This window comes from Lissotriton vulgaris, unplaced genomic scaffold, assembly GCF_964263255.1.
Source record: "Lissotriton vulgaris unplaced genomic scaffold, aLisVul1.2 SCAFFOLD_3506, whole genome shotgun sequence".
Classification (NCBI taxonomy): domain Eukaryota; kingdom Metazoa; phylum Chordata; class Amphibia; order Caudata; family Salamandridae; genus Lissotriton; species Lissotriton vulgaris.
Window position 1 is genome coordinate 91338 of NW_028249805.1, and position 15824 is coordinate 107161.

The 15824-nt window shown below is 49.8% G+C and overlaps 1 protein-coding gene across 1 annotated transcript in view; it reads left to right on the plus strand.

Moving 5' to 3' along the window:
- Positions 1-15824, plus strand: part of LOC147663481 (MAM and LDL-receptor class A domain-containing protein 1-like) — a gene marked incomplete at both ends in the record, with an annotated part of 140919 nt that overhangs the window by 55157 nt on the left and 69938 nt on the right. The window lies entirely within an intron of this gene.

The following is a 15824-nucleotide window of genomic DNA, read 5'->3' on the forward strand; positions in this document are numbered from 1 at the left end:
TGGTGATTTGTGAATCCTTTGAAAAATGCACAAAAGTGCATTTTTCAAAGTGCCATGTAGCGCACACACATGCCCTTAGGGCATGTGTGTGCGCCACATGTGCACACTTTTCTTTTTGGGGTGAATCAGGGGGGCCTTAGACCTCCTAACACCCTTGTAATGTCCTATTACTTATCGGTAATCTTCATTACTCCGGGTCCCGTTGTCTTCGTCCCATTCCTTACTAATTGGAAATGACCATCTCCACGACAGAAAAAAAGAAAATAAGCATGCTGGGATACCCTACCCACTCCCTCCCACTGGGAGTACATAAGCGGTACCAGCCCAGCATGCAGCCTCAAAACAAAAAAGCCAACAAATGGAAGTTCGGCCGCCAGGGAAGGAGGGAGAGGCATAAGGAATGGGACGAGGACAACGAGACCTGGAGTAATGAAGATTACCGGTAAGTAATAGGACATTACCCCCAGGTCCCTCCTGTCCTGGTCCCATTCCATACTAATTGGAGAATACCAAAGCAGAGAACCTGGCCTTCCGGAACTCCAACACCAAGGGTACCAGACCGCAAAACGGCACCCCAGAGAAGCAAAAGGAGCCCACACGAAGGAGAGGAGAGGAATGCAGGAAGGGGCACCCAAATAGGCATGCCCCCAACCAAGCGGACACGCAGAGCCAAACCCCCAACGGAGCAACCAGAGGGGCCAAAACCAATGGAGAAAAGGAGCCAGACAGGGCAATAGACCAGGGAGAAACCCCAGGGGTGAAACGGGAAAAGACCAACAAGGAGGCCAACAGCCCAACCCCAAGAAGCTAGCCGGAGAGCTGGCAGGCCAGCCAGCCAGGAGGCACACCACACAGCACCACCAGGACCCGGAAGGAGAGGCAAAAGAAACCCCAACCACGAAGGGGCACAGAGAAAGGCATAGCAGATAACCACAGCCAGACCACACAGAGATCGGAGAAGCAGAGGGAGGAAGCCCAGAGCCCACACAGCAGACCGGACGCCACAGCCAGCCGAAGGGAGCGGCACCGGAAAGGACAGAAGACTAGCCCAGGACCGCGACAAGGCACACGAGAATGAGCGGCCAGGAAAGGATCCAAGCAGGGACCAAACAAGGACCCCAAGCAAACCAGGGCCCCACAGCACAAAGCCCAATACAACCAAAAGGGGGGCACCAGCAACCCACAAGCACAAACGTGAGCCAAAACACAGGCACCGCAAGGGCAAAACCAACAGAGGCAAAGCCCAGGCCCCCAGAGCACATCGGAACAACCCAGGCAACAAAAGCAAAGAGGAGCCCAGAGAAGCCAAAGGCGCACCACCCAACAGGGGAGCGGGAACCAACCCAAACAACGGGATAAGGAACACCCCAGAGCCAACAAAAGAGCAAAGGCAACAGCCACCACAGGCCGAAAGCAGCCCACAAGGGAGGGCCAACTACAGGCCCCAAAGGAAGAAGGCCAGAGCCCCAGACCCGAGGAAAAGCCAACCGCAACCCACAGCGGAGCCTGAGGGGCGGGAAGCAGGAAAGCTGCCCACACACCAGGAAAGCCGCCACCCAACACCCACAAGCAGGGAAAGGGCGCAGGAAACAGGGCAGGGCCCAAGAGCCGGGCACCCGAAGAACAAGAGGCCACCCAAGGCAGAGGCCAAGGAAGACCAACGAACCCCAGCCACCAGAGGACGAAACTGAGTGACAGGCGAGAAGGCAAACCCAAACCTCAACAAGCCAGCAAGGAAGATACAAGAGGAGGGAAGGAAACCTCAACCAGAAACCAAACCCCAGCATCCCTTGGCAGCAGGCAAGAAGCAAACTCAACACCGTCAAGTACCCACCAGGGCAACCACCAGCACCGCACTGGAGCCAACAGCCCAACAAGACCAAGGCCCACCAGTACAGCGGGGGGGCCCAACAGGCCTCCACTGCCCCTCCCCTAGGACGGCTAGGAGCCCGGGAGCAGAAAGGAGTGGAGACAGAAAACCAGGCCAGAGACTCCAAGGACTCCCGACTGAGGCAGTGAACAGACCAAATGCAACCACCCAAGCACAGAGGGCCCGCACGCAGGAACAGGATCCAACAAAGAGAAGCCACAATGAGGAGGCCCCGGAACCAAACCCTGACCAACCCAGAGGGCCAGGTGCACAGGGTGGCAGAAACCAGAAGCAAAGGGGGAATACACACCAGCCAGGGCCGCAAGCGAACTCCCACCCAGGAAAGAACCAGACACGAACCCCGCCCACCAGACAAGACCAGGGGCACACAGGGAGGCAAGGCCGGAGCCAAGAGAGCCCCACAACCATGGAAGCACCCAGACAGTCACATCACCAGGAACCCCAAAGGGGACCTCCAGCCAGGCACCACCCGGGCCCGATGCCCCACAACCATGGAGACCAGACCGGAGCAAGTGCGCAGAGGCCAGGAAGGCAGGAGGGCGAACATGAAACCTGCAGAGGAAGAGGCAGAAACAGCAACCAGCAGGCCATAGCATAACAGACAAGCGAGCAAGCGCAGGGGCAGAGGGCTGCAAGGAGTCAGGCAGCCCCCAGAACACGCAAGCCACTGCTGGCGGAACACCCATCACCAAAGGAGCACTACCCCTAAGCAACAGGAGACTCCATCACCTGGCAGCAGCGCGCCGACCCCCATCCAGGCATAAACCAGGTCTGACGCACCACAACATGTGAGAGCAGATGAGAGCAGGCGCCAAAGGGTGGCACGGCGGCAGGCCAACAGAACAGCCCATGACAAAAAGGGGAAGCCTTACCCAACGCCAACAGGATGCCGGCAACGCAAGAGCCTCAAACAGGCCCTCTGAGGGTATTCAGGGCCATAACGCACTGTGGCGCCAAGAACCCCCATCCTACGGAACATACGCACCGCCCAAACAGGTCAAAGGGCGCTCCCAAGAGTAAACAGTGCTGAAAAACATCCCACAAGTGCCCTCAGCAGAGTGAAAAATAAACAAAAGTTAAAACTGCTACGTGGTACTCACCAAGGGGGCAGGAAGAGTGCACCACAAGCTCACTGCCCCCTCCCAACAGCCATCCCAGGCACACACCAGGAACCAGCGCCGGGTGGAGAGTCCTGCCAAGAATTGACTGAAAGGCCACAGCCAGGCGAGACCATAGACCGACCCAACCTCCAAACAGGGTCGCCAGGAAGAACGGAGGAGGCCGGCAAGAGAAAGGGTGAGGTGCCACACCAGGCATGTCGCCATCCGAACAGGAGACCCCCAGAACACTGCAAAAAGCAGGTTCCCGAAGCTGGGGGTGAAGAAATGACTCCCATATACTCCGGTCATGCCATTCAAGGTACACGCAGCCATCCAACATCCAGCAACAAGTCCAGCAGCATCCCGAGGCGAGCACACTGAGTTCCACAAAATGACAGGCATGGGGGCCCAGGAGCAACGCCCAGCAGAATCCCAGGACCCGCCAAACAGCCGCAGCAGCGCGTCTCCCAGACCGGCTAAGCCACAGGGAGACGTGCACTGCAACCCGGAAGAGATCCGGGAAGAACAGCGCCCCAGCCGCAAAGGCCCGGGCGATAGGAAACGCGGCTCCAGGCAAGCCCGGCAGGCCAGGAGAACGTGTAAGGAGGATGGCAAGGACAGCCCAGCAGCCCTGACGAGACGTCCAATTAAGAATCCAGGTAAGTCCCAACACGCCCCATTCTGCCGGAAGACAGAAAAAAGAACAGGCTGCATGCTGGGCTGGTACCGCTTATATACTCCCAGTGGGAGGGAATGGGTAGGGTATCCCAGCATGCTCCTTTTCTTTTTTTCTGTCGTGGAGATGGTCATCTTCAATTAGTAAGGAATGGGACGAGGACAGGAGGGACCTGGGGGTAATTGCATTTGCAATATGTGATTACTAATTAGGTAATTGCAAATTGCGAATGCATTGCCATTCATTCCTATGGGCTTCCTAGCCCACAGGAATGAATGGGGATGCATAAGGATTTGCGATTTCTAAATAACTGTTCCTTACAAATAGCTATTTAGGAATCGCAATTCCTTCTGTTGATGCATGTGGCCCTATGTCCTTAAAAGAGCATGAAAACAAAGTAAAACCAGAAGATAACATACTGTGAACCTATTAAGTGAGGGGACCTAAGACTGAACCTTGAACGAACACCAACAATACCAAATAATCAGATAGCTCAGCTACCAGAAATAGCGAAAGAGCAACTTGACAGGCAGGGTTTGAAGCAATCTGAACGCATTACAACCATTTGTGGAAGAATGAGACACGAAGTTAGAAAGAGCAGTATTTTAAAACGTAATAGTCAAAATCTTTAGCAGACGAATTATAGAATGATTGTTCCAGGAAACCAGAAACTAGATAATCAAAATGTTCTCAAATGCTAGGAATCCTAAAGTAAAAAAGTATTCTTCTTGAGCTGGAATTTTTGCAACTATTATTAAAAATTGAAGGAAATAAATGGTGTAATAAAATAGACACGCCCGCTATAGCAAATATTAGTTCCAGCGTGCCTTATTCCTTTTGTGCAGGTTCGACGTAAAAACTTGTTTCTTTGGAAGTAGTAGTCTGTGTTAAGGGAATATGGCCTTCTTGAATAGGTAAGTGAACTCTGAATTTGCCCAAACCAACCTCAGGTACCCAGAGCACACTGATTAAGAATAGTTCAAGGTTAAACGTTTGGTACAAGAGTGAGATGGGTCCCCAAGAAAGGCGCATAGCAAGAACTGCAACTTAACAGAATTTTAGGGAAATGAAAAAAAATTAAAAAATGATATGTAAGGAATTTTTATGTATGCATTTTAGTTGGTATAAAATGCACACTGCACTTACTGTACATTGACACTTAGGAGAAGGAAGAGCCAAAGTAAGGGAAAGCAGCAATGCTGTTTCTTACATGAGTTGTCTCAGAATATTATTTACAGAAATATCATCTGACATAAATATCACATTCAGAATATCTACAAAAATATTGTTTTATTTGGTTTACTTTTTAGGGTATTATTACTCAAATTGAGCAATGTTTATGTGAGCAACATTTAGGACATGGTATTTAATGTCAGACTTGATACTGACTACAGTATTCTTGTACATATTATAATATGAGTTGAAATGTAAATTTTGAATTGAATAGTTATGCATAATGCAACAAGAGGACATATATTAACTGTAAGTACAACCTTATTGATAAAAGAGCCTGAGTATCACTGTATAATTAATATTTTTTGATGTAGGATCAGAATATATTAAGGATAGTGGTGGCCTGTAAAACTATGTTCCGAAGTATGAATTGAAATCTCCCTTTAGATAAAACATGAAATCATTAGTATCAGAATTCAGGCTGGGAAATCATAAAAACAATTATTCATATCCTAATAATAAGATATACTCATATCAACATGTTGCCGGACCTTTCAGCTGCCTTTGACATGGCCAACCATCCCACCCACATGTGCACCCTGCAACAGCATCAAGGTTCATTAATATGCTGATGATGTGCAACTCTACTTGAAAGTCACCTTCAGATATCATATTTCTCAAACACTGACTCCCCATCATCCAGACCTGAATGAATGGTCCTCAAGCTCAACCCAATGAAGACAGAGTTCCTGTCATTTGCCGGGAAAAGAAACAGCCAAGTCACTTGGATTCATCCTAGACACCAACCTCATTCTCAAGGAACACATTGCCAAAAAAAGGGGCCGGGACAAGCTATCTCTTCTAAAGAAAAGTGAAATAGTTTGTTCCAGAAAACGATTTCAGAAATGCTTTTCAAGCTCTGTTACTCTCTCATCTGGATGGTGGTGATGTTCTGCGCTATGGTCTCCCAGACTCCACATTTTTAACTCTTAAGGAAATCCTACATGCCTCAGCATGTGCCACCCGGGGCTTGAAGCGCTATGATCGTATCGCCTCCATCCTAATGGAACTGCGTTGGCTCATTTTGCCAGCCCGTACCATTTCAGAGCCATCAAAATAGTACCTCCGCTTATTTTGCAGACAACCTCACCATCTCTTGTGTTTCTCGCTACGCCTGCAGCCAGTGCACCATCAAACTACAAACTAAGATGTGTAAAAAGGAGTAAACATTGAGCAGGCTTTTTCCATCAATGCACCCTTGAAGTGGAATAGCATCTCCTTATCGATCACGGCTGATCTAATTTAGGAAAGAGTTGAAGATGCACCTCTTTTAAAAATATAACATCACAATACATTTACTGTCTACAAATAGGCTACCTCTGCTATCAATCCCTGACTTTAGGATTTATGAACGCTCCTAACCTTTGGCTGGGGTCGCACTATAGAAATATCACAGGCATATATGCACACATAACAGCTGCGACCCTTGGAGGGAGTTACGGTGGGGCAGGAAGGCGGGGCGGGGGAGGGGCAGGGGGCGTGCCACTCCCACGCCCGCCTTTCTGCCTCACCGTAACTCCCTCCATGGGCCGTGGATGACACATAATCAGAAAAAACAAAAAGAATGCTAACGAGCTGAGTGCTAAGGACCTTATAGAAGTACAAATTCTATTCTTTCCATCGTGTCCAGGTTTGTTATTATGGAACTTACTAAATTGTCCATTGTCCTATTTTGTCTGATACTTTAGTTGCATGGTACAGTAATCCATTGTGCTACTGATCAATTGGTGTTTTTCTATTTTATGTTGTCCTGTCCTTCCTTATCTTTGAGTAGGTTTAGTGCACTGAATTTATTCCAGCGTATTTTTGTCCTTAATCTAATGTGAGATGCAAGCTTTGCCCTTTGACATTTAATTACTGCATAAAGTTGGATTTCCCTAGGGACCCAATGCAGTTCTTCAACTGGGCTAACTTTTTACCTTAAGAACATTTCTCGTGCCCATATGCCTGTGCGAGGTCAGTTACTGTGCCAATGGGAATAACATCTCAGCACAACAGTCCCCATCCTGGCGGTAACCAAAATGCACTTGAAGAAGAATGCTTTTTATGAACATATTAAACTGATTCTTTAGTACCCGTGCAGTATTAAATATTCCTGCAAAACTGACCTTGGAAATGTCTTCATTTTATCAGAGTTCCGGCACAGATGACAGGTGATCTTCTAAAGCCTTCAGCCATCTTTCCAGCTATTCTGCAGAGCTGGTCTCTCGACAGAACTCTTAAAGCAGGTTACACTTTATATTTTAGCTTCTTAATAAATAAATGCCTCTATGAGAATTGGTGCAATCCCCAAGCTCTTAAATACAGTAGCGAAGAATTGACCTTTTCCTCGGGCCAAGAAAGTTACTAAAATAGAGAAAAGTAAATCTCCTGTACTTCCCAAATCTGTTCTTTTCAGATAAAACCTTCTGCCTAGCCTGGAACCAAAGACCTTGAAGAGAATAAGAAACCTAGCAGGCCAGATTTACTATAGGTGTGTGATGGCATGCATAACATGTCGTGAAGCATTGCAAACCACTGCGAACAGAAGCAAGAGACTTACAGCCTGATTCATGAAGCAAAATTGCGCTCGCAATAGCTGCGAAAATGCTATCGCAGGCGCAATTTCCCTAATCGGTATTCACCACGATAATAGTGAAATCGCTAACACAGATTTGCAAAATCGCAAAAAGATTCGCAGAATCCCGGCAGTAGACCATTTGCGAATCGGAAATAGCGAGAAATCACAGATTCTGCGAAAAAAATTGCGAAATCGCAATATCATCGCAATCGAGATTCATGAAAAATCGCAATTAGCGAAATACCCCAAAATCGCAGTTTGCAAGGCGCAATTTAAGAACAACCCAAAGCAGGTGGTAACCATCAAACCCATATTAAAAAAAAAAATGAAAAACCGTTGGCCAATCAGCAACTGGTGCTGGCCTGACCAAACACACTTAAGGAGAAGCAGCATCAGCATAAGGAGTGTCACAATGCCAGGAATGTACATGGTGGTCAGGCGGCGAAGGCTACAGCGAGCAGCACGGAGGAGACGCAGAATCCAGGACAGGATATTCCGCCAGCGGGTCACCCTGCTGGGCCAAACCAGAGAGCAAATATACGCAAAGTACCGCCTGAATGGGGCAATGATCATCAAGCTAATTCAGGACCTTGAACTCCTGATGCAGCACCCAACAAGGCGGACCAATGCCGTGCCAACACATGTCCAGGTATTGTGTAGCCTGCACCTCCTGGCCTCCGGGAGCTTCCAGGGGATAGTTGCGGCTGCTGGGGGGATATCCCAGCCCACCATGTCCCGCTGCCTAGGGAGTTTCCTTGACGCAATGCTGACCCAGCTACACCACCACATCATATTTCCAACAAGCCAACAGGATTTGGATGAGACCAAGCTTCAATTCTACAATGTCGCCCATTTCCCACACGTGATAGGATGCATTGACTGTACCCACATCCACATCTGCCCACCAGCTGCAACGGAGTACATGTACCGCAATCGCAAGTCCTACCACTCCCTCAACATCCAGATGGTCTGCAATGCTAAGACATACATCACGGACATAGTGGCACAGTACTCGGGGAGTATACATGACTCATTCATATTCCGGCACTGCGGCCTCCACACACGACTGGCCAGAGGAGACTTCGGGGAAGGACACCTACTTGGTAAGTACACTTTGCCCACAATGTCACACTGCGATGAAGTAGCTGCGCTGCACAGGCACTCACCCTCTGCTCCTCTCATTCAGGTGACAGTGGCTACGCCCTGCGTGAATACCTCCTCACCCCATACCTCAACCCTGCTACACCACAGCAACGGCGTTACAACGTATCACACATACGCACAAGGAATTGCATTGAGAGGACTTTTGGGCTACTGAAGAGCAGATTCCGCATACTTCACAAGACAGGTGGGGCCATGTACTACAGTCCTGATGTGTGCTGCCGCATTGTGGCTGTGTGTGCAATACTACACAACATTGCTACCAAGCGCCGGATACCTGTAGACATATCTGGCGGACGACCGGCCACCTGCACATGTGTGCCATGCACGCGGGGAGAACCCAGCTGAAGGCCACAGACGCCGCAACCACATCACAATGAACAGTTTCTAGTGCACCCACTCCCCTCACCCAACAAATCACAATTGCATGCAAATGGAAATAATGACAGGACGCCAATGTATGATGCAAGAATAAATATTATTGTTTGATTCACAATAATAGAGCAAGTTGCCATCCTTCCTATGCAATCAGTATTGCCCCATACTGCTGCGTCCAAAACACAGGGCAGGCTTGTAGTGTCAGCATGTCCCTGTAAAAGTACATGTCACTCAGGCGCGAAGCACCCAAGCGCCTCTCCGGCTCCTCCTCTGCCACCGCACGTGACCCTGCAGTGGGCCTGGTGCTACGTCGTAACACCGCAACCTGTGAGGCAGACAGGCTGCTCACACTGGAGGTGCCCTAGCTGGCATCGTCCCCCCCGACATTGCCTGGTAGAGTGGGATGGAGTGCCATAACGGCAGTGGTGAGGTGCTCTAACACTCTGGCCACATCCTCACAGCATTGGATTAGCTGCTGCTGCTGCGCCAGGGACCGTCACGATAGCTGGGATGTCGCATTCCCGATCACGTAGTTGGATCTGGTGTATGCGGACAGCCGCGTCAGTAGCTGCCGGTGGCGGCGGCGGGCGGTGTTGCGCTGTAATATTAGCGTAGCAGTGTTGGCCTCCATGGCTGCCGTCATGCGGTCCATCCTCTCTGCCAAATTTGCCACATTGCAGCCAATGTTATGTAGCTGCATCTGTATGGCCCCTTGCCGGCGTGCCTGCAGCTGGTGAATGCGTAGCATCCTACGCTCTATGCTCATGCTCGGCAAGCGCACTTCCATCCCCCTCCTGCCGCTGCGTGCATTGTTCTGCAGGCGAGCCCTGCCATGCCTGCTCTGCTGGCTGGCCACAGTGGGTGGGCGCTGTGTCACCGCTGTCGCTGGACCAGATTTGGAGGCTCCAGCTGCTGGTGGCGTTGAGGTAGGCGTAGGTTGTGCGCCTGATGGTGGAGGCGCAGATGCTGTGGGCCTGGCTGCAGGGGTAGATGGTGCCCCTGATGGTTGAGGCGCAGATGCTGTGGGCCTGGCTGCAGGGGTAGGTGCTGGGCCTGTTGGTGCAGGCTGTTGTTGGTGACGGCACCTCCTCAGCATCCAGTGGTTGCTCATTGATGAGCAGCCTGTCACTGTCGCTGCTGTCTGCGCCACCTGTGAGAGGAAGTGGACTTTCATTAGTTGCATGTATCTGTCACACGTGCAGTTGCTACATGCATGCTGGCTGACATTCCCTGATTGGCTGTGGCATTGCGTACTTTGGGACCTGTCTGGCTGCATTGGGGTACTTGTACATTGTGGGCAGACTACATGTCCCACAATGCTTTAGGGCATTACCTAATGTGCACGGATGGCATGACTTTGGAACATTATGGGAGACTATAGGGTCATGGCAATTGATAGGGGACAGGGTCGCAGTCGCATGCCACTTACCTCGGCTCTCTTGGGTGGGGCGGGATGAGTCCAATCTTGTGACCCCAATGCACGCCTCGGGCTCCAACACATCCTCGACGCGGTCCTCCATGGGGGTGTTGGGAGGGACTGTAGGTCCTCCCCCTCCAGTGGCCAGGGTCTCGCCCAGCCTCTCGGCCACCTTCTCCTTGGCACAACCCCGGAGGTCGTACCACCTTTTCTTGAGTTCCTCCAGTGACTTGTGTGCCACGCCCACGGAGTTCACTGTGGCCGCTATCCCGACCCAGATTCGCCTTTTCTCCTGCTTAGGCACCCTCCTTGATTCTCTCCCGAACAGTTTTGAGTGGTTCTCCACCACACCTTCGATGAGGTGCTCCAACTCCTGTTCGGAGAACTTCAGTTTCCTCTTGCGCCCGGTGTTGCTGGGCCCTGGTACAGCCTCCTCTGCCATTGCTGCAGTGAGATAGGGTGTGGAATGTCAAGTTTGCAGGTGTCCTGGTAGGAGCTGAGTTACTTGCTGCCTCGAGGTCTGCCTCAATGTTGAGAATGGGGGTGGGAACTGGCTGCTTCCTGGTTGTGATGTCATCACTGTACTCGAAATACAACTTCCCGTTTTCCCGATCTCACAATTATGTGATCTCGCATTTTGCGATCTTGCAAATAGCGATATCGCAATTAGTGATATCGCTATTTGCGATATCGCAATTCAAACACGGATGTTGCAGAAAATAGCAATTATTCTGCGATTCTCGTAACTCGCAAACGCTTTTTGCGTCCGCATGCGATTCGCATTTTTTTCTCGGTAAATTTCATGAATACCGATCTGCGATTTCTAAATTGCGATTCGCTGTTAATCGCAATTTGAAAATCGCAGATTTCGGTTTTCATGAATCAGGCTGTTAACTTACTATTTTTTGCTGATCCTCGTGCTATGGCCAAACCTCTTTGCACTATCCCCCTACTAAGATATGCTTCGGTTCAGAAAAGGGGGTGGTGATGAACAGAGTGTCTGAATTAAGCAGACCACTCTTACCCAGTCCAAAGATCAGGGCTTGATCCATCACCGTTATTTATCTCACTGCACCATCCCAGCTCAGAACCTGGCTATATGCAAATCAGTCTGCCCCTGGCCCAGTGCATCATGGGAACAGGGCAGACTAAACTACCAAGCCAATTCTTCACCAGAAAGGAGACAAGCTACCGGGGACCGGTTTCTGGCATTTCAGCCGTCTTCGGCCCGGCTTGCTTGAATCCTGATGGTGCAGTGAGAAAGGGACTCATGTCTGAGTATACCCTGCCACACCTATAGTGGCCAAAAACGATTCAGAAAAGGGGGTGGTGATGAACAGAGTGTCTGAATTAAGCAGACCACTCTTACCCAGTCCAAAGATCAGGGCTTGATCCATCACCGTTATTTATCTCACTGCACCATCCCAGCTCAGAACCTGGCTATATGCAAATCAGTCTGTCCCTGGCCCAGTGCATCATGGGAACAGGGCAGACTAAACTACCAAGCCAATTCTTCACCAGAAAGGAGACAAGCTACCGGGGACCGGTTTCTGGCATTTAAGCCATCTTCGGCCCGGCTTGCTTGAATCCTGATGGTCCAGTGAGAAAGGGACTCATGTCTGAGTATACCCTGCCACACCTATAGTGGCCAAAAACGATTCAGAAAAGGGGGTGGCGATGAACAGAGTGTCTGAATTAAGCAGACCACTCTTACCCAGTCCAAAGATCAGGGCTTGATCCATCACCGTTATTTATCTCACTGCACCATCCCAGCTCAGAACCTGTCTATATGCAAATCAGTCTGTCCCTGGCCCAGTGCATCATGGGAACAGGGCAGACTAAACTACCAAGCCAATTCTTCACCAGAAAGGAGACAAGCTACCGGGGACCGGTTTCTGGCATTTCAGCCGTCTTCGGCCCGGCTTGCTTGAATCCTGATGGTGCAGTGAGAAAGGGACTCATGTCTGAGTATACCCTGCCACACCTATAGTGGCCAAAAACGATTCAGAAAAGGGGGTGGTGATGAACAGAGTGTCTGAATTAAGCAGACCACTCTTACCCAGTCCAAAGATCAGGGCTTGATCCATCACCGTTATTTATCTCACTGCACCATCCCAGCTCAGAACCTGGCTATATGCAAATCAGTCTGTCCCTGGCCCAGTGCATCATGGGAACAGGGCAGACTAAACTACCAAGCCAATTCTTCACCAGAAAGGAGACAAGCTACCGGGGACCGGTTTCTGGCATTTCAGCCGTCTTCGGCCCGGCTTGCTTGAATCCTGATGGTGCAGTGAGAAAGGGACTCATGTTTGAGTATACCCTGCCACACCTATAGTGGCCAAAAACGATTCAGAAAAGGGGATGGTGATGAACAGAGTGTCTGAATTAAGCAGACCACTCTTACCCAGTCCAAAGATCAGGGCTTGATCCATCACCGTTATTTATCTCACTGCACCATCCCAGCTCAGAACCTGGCTATATGCAAATCAGTCTGTCCCTGGCCCAGTGCATCATGGGAACAGGGCAGACTAAACTACCAAGCCAATTCTTCACCAGAAAGGAGACAAGCTACCGGGGACCGGTTTCTGGAATTTCAGCCGTCTTCGGCCCGGCTTGCTTGAATCCTGATGGTGCAGTGAGAAAGGGACTCATGTCTGAGTATACCCTGCCACACCTATAGTGGCCAAAAACGATTCAGAAAAGGGGGTGGTGATGAACAGAGTGTCTGAATTAAGCAGACCACTCTTACCCAGTCCAAAGATCAGGCCTTGATCTATCACCGTTATTTATCTCACTGCACCATCCCAGCTCAGAACCTGGCTATATGCAAATCAGTCTGTCCCTGGCTCAGTGCATCATGGGAACAGGGCAGACTAAACTACCAAGCCAATTCTTCACCAGAAAGGAGACAAGCTACCGGGGACCGGTTTCTGGCATTTCAGCCGTCTTCGGCCCGGCTTCGGAGCGTGTCCTGGGTGGGCCAGAGGAGAAATCTTTGGTTGTGTGCAAAGCCAAATTTACTAACCTTATTTTTATTCTGCATCCTAAATCCAAAAAAAAGCAGACACACGCATGTGGCGAAGAGCAACACAGTCTGATATAACTACACATAACATGTGCTTTACCGTGCATTACTCATCGTACATGCCTTAACCTTGCGCTCCTGTTTACATGCATACATTGGTATGGGAGCATGTACTTTCAGTTCAAAGACTACGCAGGCCAGTGCAGACCCGTCTTTGCGCCACAGCGTATCTTAAGTTAATTAAATCAGCAGTTTACTAATTCCAGTGCTCTGATATATATTGTCCTTTGTGCAACAGCTTGCATTTTGTCCCGCAGCGATCTCTTGCGTGAAAGACGGTAGTGGTTTGACGGCTAGATTGCCGACTTTGGAACTGGGAAACCAATGTTTGGGCCTCGGGGCTCGTCCACATTCTGTGATACTGGGCAAATCACATTGGCCTAGATGTATCAAGCCTTTTGCGATTCTGCGAATTTCGGCCTTAACGAATCGCAAACGGACATTTTGCATCTTTTGGCATGTATGTAAAATTAGCAAAATGAGGAATCACAAAAAATTGCGATTCCTTATTTTGCTTAATGTATGAAGCTTTTTAAAATTGCGAATTCAGGTTATGAAATCTCAAATTAACACCAACTTGAGGTTGGTGTTAATTTGCGAAATTCTTTCAAAATTCACAATTTGGCAATTTTGAAGGTGGCATGTGACACACATACATGGCAATAGGGCATGTATGTGCGCCATAGGCACACACATGTAAGTTTCAGGGGTGCAGCAGGGTGTCCATGAGACACCCCTGCACCCTTGAAATAATTCTCAAATTGCGATTAGCAAATTGTGAATCGCAATTTGGGAATTATTTCGAAATCATTCCTATGGGCCTCCTGGCCCATAGGAATGAATGGGAAATTATTCCTTATTTGCGAATTTGCAAATTGCGATTTCGCAAATAAGGAATAATAAAAAATCGCAAAAAAATAGCGATTTCCTACATACATTATATTTTGTGATTTAATAGCGATTCTTTAAACATCGCTATTAAGAAATCGCAAAAGGTAATGTTGATACATCTAGGCCTTAATCTCCCCATGCCTAACAAAAAATGAATGTGTCCTTGTGTAACGTAACTGGTGCTCATGTAAAGCGCTCCAATACCTTCCGGTCGAGTTCATGCTATAGAAATCTGCAAAAATTTTAAAAAAAAGGTCCAGTTTCTTATTTCAAGGATTAGGTGGATGCTAAACGCCATTTTGAGACTACAGGGTCCACTAAATACTTTGCATAAAGAAAACAAAAGAAAAAAAATGTGGGGGAGGAGCCAAGATGGCCGACAGGTCAGACGTGTAGGCTCCCAGCTCCACGAGCCTCTCACTCCCGCACCGACATCCTGCTATCTATCCTGAGTATTTGTTGCGGCGACACGATGGATTGAACGCGCTGATTGCAACCGCGTTCTTCCGAGGTCTCTGCTAGCTGTTTGGACAGAGAACTCGTTGAGCAAGCCGTCCGCCATTGCTCCCCCTGGACCCTGCTCCGATCGCCGCCGCTGGACGCTGCTGTACCGGTAGGACGACTTGTGGAGGCGTCAATGTCCGAAGTAGCGCTGCTACCTACGGAGGGAGACGGCGTGGCCCCTTTCCGATCTTGTGAGACTCCCTGCTTGGATGCGGTGTGCACTGGCGGGACAGGATCCCTTCCCCCTTCGTCTCTCTTTGTTGTGCTGCTGATGGGCTGAGTCGACTCCAGCTAGCGGTGCCGTCTCTGCCTGGGAGCTGCCTCATGGACCGTCGGCGAAGGGGCGCTCATAGTGCGCCGTTCTGACCTGTGAGCCGCGCTCCTACCGGCGTCCCTGCCTGATGCTTCCCGATACCGATGTCGCCCTTCTCCCTCCACTGTGATCTTATCGATGATGTGGTGATGGCGCCGGTCTTCAAGGACGAGGAGAAGAGTGCTTCTTTGTCCCCGGGACGTGCTGTCCCACCTGCCCTTGCCCACCCTGATGGACCGACGATGTCAACCCAAACATCGTATTGTATGGGACTGTGGCGGGTCCTAACTTGTGGTGATATTTTGGCGGCTATCGCGGACTTAAGGGCTACATGGCAACAAAATGCTCGAGAGCTGGGTCGTAAGATGGACGAGGCAACACTTGATCTGGGGCACCTGAGGCGATCTGGCTCCCTGCTGCCTACAATTACCCCTGAAGTGGATATTATGTTTCAGCAGGCGTTTGCAATGAAGCGGACGATCCCTGGATACAATGTTATGGATTTACCCGTCGACGTAGTCGCGGATACAATGTCTCCCCCCATTCCGAGATCTGAGACTCTGCCTCTACCATCGTTGTTTCTACATTGTTTGCTGACTCCCCGGTTGCTGGTCC